Genomic DNA, 6,994 nt, shown 5'->3' on the forward strand with positions numbered 1-6,994 from the left:
TCTGTAGCTCCAGAAAATCTACTTTGAGTGCAGGGAGGTCAGAATCCAACAGCATCAGCAGTCCTTCTTCAACCTCTGAATCTGATTTTTGCTCAAGTCCCTCAATTTCAGCCAGAAAATACCTGAAATCACAAAAAAACACACAAACTCATAGTAAAGTCCAGAAATGTGAATTTAACATAAAAACTAATGAAATCATCCCTAAAAGTAACTAGATTCTACTAAAAACATACTAAAAACAATGCCAAAAGGCATATAAATTATCCGCTCATCACAACACCAAACTTAAATTGTTGCTTGTCCCCAAGCAACTGAAAATCAAATAGGATAAAAAGAAGAGAATATACTATAAATTCCAAACTATCAATGAAACATAGCTCCAATCAGATGAGCGGGACTTGTAGATTTTTGCCTCTTGAATAGTTTTGGCATCTCGCTTTATTCATTGAAGTTCAGAATGACTGGCATCTATAGGAACTCAGAGTTCAGATAGTGTTATTGATTCTCCTAGTTCAGTATGATGATTCTTGAACACAGCTACTTTATGAGTCTTGGCCGTGGCCCTAAGCACTTTGTTTTCCAGTATTACCACCGGATACATAAATGCCACAGACACATAATTTGGGTGAACCTTTTTAGATTGTGACTCAGCTTTGCTAAAGTCCCCAATTAGAGGTGTCCAAGGTTCTTAAGCACACTCTGTTTTTGCTTTGGACCTTGACTTTAACCGCTCAGTCTCAAGTTTTCACTTGACACCTACACGCCATAAGCACATGGTTAGGGACAGCTTGGTTTAGCCGCTTAGGCCAGGATTTTATTCCTTTAGGCCCTCCTATCCACTGATGCTCAAAGCCTTGGGATTCTTTTTATTTACCCTTGCCTTTTGGTTTTTAAGGGTTATTGGCTTTTTGCTCTTGCCTCTTGGTTTTAAGAGCTTTTGGCTTTTTCTGCTTGCTTTTTCTTTTTTTTCTAATTTTTTTTTGCCATTTTTTTTTCTGCAAGCTTTGTTCTTTGCTGCTTTTTCTTGCTTCAAGAATCATTTTTATAATTTTTCAGATTATCAAATAACATGTCTCCTTGTCATCATTCTTTCAAGAGCCAACATATTTAACATTCATAAACAACAACTTCAAAAGACATATGCACTGTTCAAGCATTCATTCAGAAAACAAGTAGCATTGTCTCCACATGAAAATAATTAAACTAAGTTCAAGGATAAATTCGAAACTCATGTACTTCTTGTTCTTTTGAATTAAAACATTTTTCATTTAAGAGAGGTGATGGATTCATAGGACATTCATAACTTTAGGACAAAGTTACTAACTACTAATGATCATGTAATGAAGATACAAACATGGATAAGCACTTAACATAGAAAATGAAAAACAGAGAATGTAAGAACAAGTAATGAGTCCACCTTAGTGATGGTGGCGTTTCCTCCTTGAGGAACCAATGATGTCTTTGAGCTCTTCTATGTCTCTTCCTTGTCTTTGTTGCTCCTCCCTCATTGCTTTTGGATCTTCTCTAATTTCATGAAGGATGATGGAGTGCTCTTGATGTTCCACCCTTAATTGCCCCATGTTGGAACTTAATTCTCCTAGGGAGGTGTTGGTTTGCTCCAAAAATTCTGTGGAGGAAATTGCATCCCTTGAGGTATCTCAGGGATTTCTTGATGATGAGCTTCTTCATGTGCCTGTTGAGATCCATGAATGTGCTCTCTTGTTTGCTCCATCCTTTTCTTAGTGATGGGCTTGTGAGATGAATCTTTCCATCTCCCATGGCTCAGAGGTGGAAGCAATTGTCTTCTCTTTCCTCTTTCTTGAGGTTTCTCTGGCCTTAGGTGCCATTAATGGTTATGGAAAAACAAAAAAGCTATGCTTTTACCACACCAAACTTAGAATGTTGCTCGCCCTCGAGCAAAAGAAGAAAGAATAGAAGAAGAAGAAGAAGATATGGAGGAGATGGAGGGTTGTGTGTATTCGGCCATATGGGTAGGATTGGGTGGGAAAGAGATGTTGAATTTTGAAGGTAGGTGGGTGTATGGATGTGAGTGGTAAAGTGGTGATAGGGAAGAGAGATTGAGGTGATTGGTAAAGAGTTTTGGGGAAGAGTGTTTATGGGATTGTGTGAAAGAGGGGTGAGAAGAAGTGAGTGGAGGTAGCTAGGGATCCTGTGGGGTCCACAGATCCTGAGGTGTTCAAGGATTTACAACCTTGCACCAAATTAGGCATGCAAAATTCCCTTGCACATAACTCTGGGCATTCAGCGCCAGATTGGTGCTTGTTCTGGGCGTTGAACGCCCATTTGTTGCCCATTTCTGGCGTTGAACGCCAGAACCATGCTTGTTCTGGGCGTTCAGCGTTAGCTCTTCTCCAAGGTGCAATTCTGGCGTTCAAACGCCCAGATGCTGCCCATTTTGGGCGTTCAGCGCCAGAACCATGCTCTGTTCTGGCGTTGAACGCCAGCCAGATGCTTCTTACTGGCGTTTAAACGCCAGTAAGGTCTTCCTCCAGGGTGTGATTTTTCTTCTGCTGTTTTTGATTCCGTTTTCAATTTTTATATTTATTTTGTGACTCCACATGATCATGAACCTAATAAAACATGAAAGAATAAGAAAAATAAAATTAGATAAATAAAAATTGGGTTGCCTCCCAACAAGCACTTCTTTAATGTCAATAGCTTGACAGTGGGCTCTCATGGAGCCTCACAGATGTTCAGAGCATTGTTGAGACTCCCCAACACCAAACTTAGAGTTTGGATATGGGAGTTCAACACCAAACTTAGAGTTTAGTTGAGGCCTCCCAACACCAAACTTAGAGTTTGACTGTGGGTGCTTTGGTTGACTTTGCAGTGAGAGAAGCTTTTTATGCTTCCTCTCCATGGGTACAGAGAGAGATCCTTGAGTTTTAAACACAAGGTTGTCCTCATTTAATTGAAGGATTAATTCTCCTCTGTCCACAACAATCACAGCTCTTGCTGTGGCTAGGAAGGGTCTCCCAAGGATGATGAATTCATCCTCATTCTTCCCAGTATCCAAGACTATGAAATTAGCAGGGATGTAAAGGCCTTCAACCTTTACTAACACATCCTCTACTTGTCAATAAGCCTGTTTTCTTGAACTGTCTGACATCTCTAATGAGATTTTAGTAGCTTACACCCCAAAGATTCCCAGTTTCTCTATTACAGAGAGGGGCATGAGGTTTATCCCTGAACCAGGGTCACACAGAGCCTTTTCAAAGATCATGTTGCCTATGGTACAAGGTATTATGAACTTTCCAGGATCCTGTTTCTTCTGAGGCAATGTCAGTTGATCCAGATCACTCAGTTCATTAGTGAACAAGGGAGGTTCATCTTCCCAAGTCACAATACCAAATAATTTGGCATTCAGCTTCATGATTGCACCAAGGTACTTGGTAACTTGCTCTTCAGTAACATCCTCAGTCTCTTCAAAAGAGGAATACTCATCAGAGCTCATGAAGGGCATAAGGAGGTTTAGTGGAATCTCTATGGTCTCTAGATGAGACTCAGATTCCTTTGGTTCCTCAAAGGGAAGCTCCTTATTGATCACTGGACGTCCTAGGAGGTCTTTCTCCTTGGGATTCACGTCCTCTCCCTCCCTTACAGGTTCGGCCATGGTAATTAATTCAATGGCCTTGCACTCTCCTTTTGGATTCTCTTCTGTATTACTTGGGAGAGTACTAGGAGGGATTTCAGTGATCCTTTTACTCAGCTGGCCCACTTGTGCCTCCAAATTTCTAATGGATGACCTTATTTCATTCATGAAACTTACAGTGGCATTGGACAGATCAGAGACTAAGTTTGCTAAATTAGAGGTATTTTGTCCAGAGTTCTCTGTCTGTTGCTGAGTGGATGATGGAAAAGGTTTACTATTGTTAAACCTATTTCTTCCACCATTATTAAAGCTTTGTTGAGGCTTTTGTTGATCCTTCCATGAGAGATTTGGGTGATTTCTCCATGATGGATTATATGTGTTTCCATAAGGTTCACCAATATAATTTACCTCTGCTATTGCAGGGTTTTCAGGATCATAGGCCTCTTCTTCAGAAGGTGCCTCTTGAGTACTGTTGGATGCAGCTTGCATTCCATTCAGACTTTGAGAAATCATATTGACTTGCTGAGTCAATATTTTATTCTGAGCCAATATGGCATTCAGAGTATCAATTTCAAGTACTCCTTTCTTCTGAGGTGTCCCATTACTCATAGGATTCCTCTCAGAAGTGTACATGAACTGGTTATTAGCAACCATGTCAATGAGTTCTTGAGCTTCTACAGGCGTTTTCTTTAAGTGAATGGATCCACCTGCAGAGGTATCCAATGACATTTTAGCTAATTCAGATAGACCATCATAGAATATGTCCAGGATGGTTCATTCTGAAAGCATGTCAGAAGGACACTTTTTGGTCAGTCCTTTGTATCGCTCCCAAGCTTCATAGAGGGATTCACCTTCTTTCTGTCTGAAGGTCTGAACATCCACTCTAAGCTTACTCAGCTTTTGAGGAGGAAAAAACTTGGCTAAGAAAGCCTTGACCAGCTTATCCCAAGAGTTCAGGCTATCCTTAGGTTGAGAGTCCAACCATATTCTAGCTCTGTCTCTTACAGCAAAAGGGAAAAGCATGAGCCTGTAGACTTCAGGATCTACTCCATTAGTCTTAACAGTATCACGTATCTGCAAGAATTCAGTTAAGAACTGAAAAGGATCTTCAGATGGAAGTCCATGAAACTTGCAGTTCTGCTGCATCAGAGAAACTCATTGAGGTTTCAGCTCAAAATTGTTTGCTCCAATGGCAGGAATGGAGATGCTTCTTCTATGTAAATTGGAATTAGGTGCAGTAAAGTCACCAAGCATTCTCCTTGCATTATTATTATTTTTGGCTGCCATCTCCTCTTCTTGTTCGAAAATTTCTGAAAGGTTGTTTCTGGACTGTTGTATTTTAGCTTCTCTTAGTTTCCTTTTCAGAGTCCTTTCAGGTTCTGGACCTGCTTCAACAAGAATATTCTTGTCTTTGCTCCTGCTCATATAAAAAAGAGGGACAGAAAAATAATAATAATAATAATAGGGATCCTTTTTACCACAGTATAGAGGTCCCTGTGTGAATAGAAGAAAAGAAGAAGAGAAAATCTGAACTCAGAGAGAGAGAGGGGGGTTCGGATTTTTGGTGAGTGAGGAAGAGATGTTAGTAAATAAATAAACAAATAGAAGAAGATGATAGGGGGAAGTGAATTTTCAAAAATAATTTTTGAAAAAGAGTTAGTGGTTTTCGAAAAATAGTTTTTGAAAAAGGTTAGTAATTTATCGAAAATTAAAATCAACAAATTAAAATAATTAGTTAATTAAAAAGAAATTTTTGAAAAAGAGGGAAGATATTTTTGAAAATTAGAGAGAGAGGGAGTTAGTTAGGTAGTTTTGCAAAAGATAAGAAACAAACAAAAAGTTAGTTAGTTAGTTGCAACAAATTTTGAAAATCAATTTTTGAAAAGATAAGAAGATATGAAGTTAGAAAAGATATTTTAAAATCAAATTTTTGAAAAGGATATGATTTTGAAAAAGATAAGATAGAAAGATATTTTTGAAAAGATATGATTGAAATTAGTTTTGAAAAAGATTTGATTTTTAAAATCACAATTAATGACTTGATTCACAAGAAATCACAAAATATGATTCTAGAACTTAAAGTTTGAATCTTTCTTAATAAGTAAGTAACAAACTTGAAATTTTGAATCAAAACATTAATTGATGATGTTATTTTCGAAAATTAGGAGATAAAGATAAGAAAAAGATTTTTGTAAAATATTTTTAAAATTTTTGAAAATAAATAAGAAAAATGAAAAAGATTTGATTTTTGAAAAAGATTTTTTAAAAGATAAGATTTTTAAATTGAAAATTTGATTTGACTCATAAAAAAACAACTAGATTTTAAAAATTTTTTAAAAAGTCAAATCTAATTTTCGAATTTTTAAGAGAGAAAGAGGGGAAGATATTTTTTTGATTTTTGAAATTTTAATGATGAGAGAGAAAAACATGCAAAATGATGCAATGCATGAAAGTTATGGATCAAAGCAAGGAATGCATGCAAGAATGCTATTAATGTCAAGATGAACTCCAAGAACACTTTAAAGATCATGATGAACATCAAGAACATATTTTTGAAAAATTTTTAATGCAAAGAAAACATGCAAGACACTAAACTTAGAAATCTTTAATGCTTAGACACTAAGATTTCAAGAATGCATATGAAAAACAAGAAAAGACACAAAACAAGAAAACATCAAGATTAAACAAGAAGACTTACCAAGAACAACTTGAAGATCATGAAGAACACTATGAATGCATGAATTTTTTCGAAAAATGCAAGATGAATGTGCAATTGACACCAAACATTCAACTTGACTCAATACTCAAATAATAAACACAAAATATTTTTGATTTTTATGATTTTATGATTTTTTTTTGTATTTTCTTTTAATTTTTTCGAAAATCATTTGAAAAAGAAAAATAAGGATTCCAAAATTTTTAATATGAATTCCAGGAATCTTGCACTCTTATTCTAAAGCTCCAATCTGAGGGTTAGGCATGGCTTAATAGCCAGCCAAGCTTTAGTATGTAACATGAGAGTAATTCATTCAATTTTAAGCCAAAATCTCAGTCCAAAAGAATTTAGACATGGCTCTACAGCCAGCCAGGCTTCAACATGCTTCATGAAACACTAGAATTCATTCTTAAAAATTCTGAAGAAAAATATATTTTTGAAAACAATTTTTTTTTTTTTCGAAAACAGATGAGAAATTTTTGAAAGGTTTTTGAAAAATTTTTTGAAAAGAAAACGAAAAGAAAGTTACCCAATCTGAGCAACAAGATGAACCGTTAGTTGTCCAAACTCGAACAATCCCCGGCAACGGCGCCAAAAACTTGGTGCAAGAAATTGTGATCATCAATGGTGCCATCAACATGGTACGCTCAATTGTAATCTCAACT

At 36.5% G+C, this 6,994-nt stretch overlaps 1 non-coding gene across 1 annotated transcript; it reads left to right on the plus strand.

Moving 5' to 3' along the window:
* Positions 1 to 4,396: 4,396 nt before the first annotated feature.
* On the plus strand, positions 4,397 to 4,504 carry LOC112781909 (small nucleolar RNA R71). Its single transcript, XR_003192656.1, has one exon. It is a non-coding gene; the product is annotated as a small nucleolar RNA R71 (small nucleolar RNA).
* The last annotated feature ends 2,490 nt before the right edge of the window (positions 4,505 to 6,994 follow it).

The sequence above is a fragment of the Arachis hypogaea genome, chromosome 19, assembly GCF_003086295.3.
Source record: "Arachis hypogaea cultivar Tifrunner chromosome 19, arahy.Tifrunner.gnm2.J5K5, whole genome shotgun sequence".
Lineage (NCBI taxonomy): Eukaryota > Viridiplantae > Streptophyta > Magnoliopsida > Fabales > Fabaceae > Arachis > Arachis hypogaea.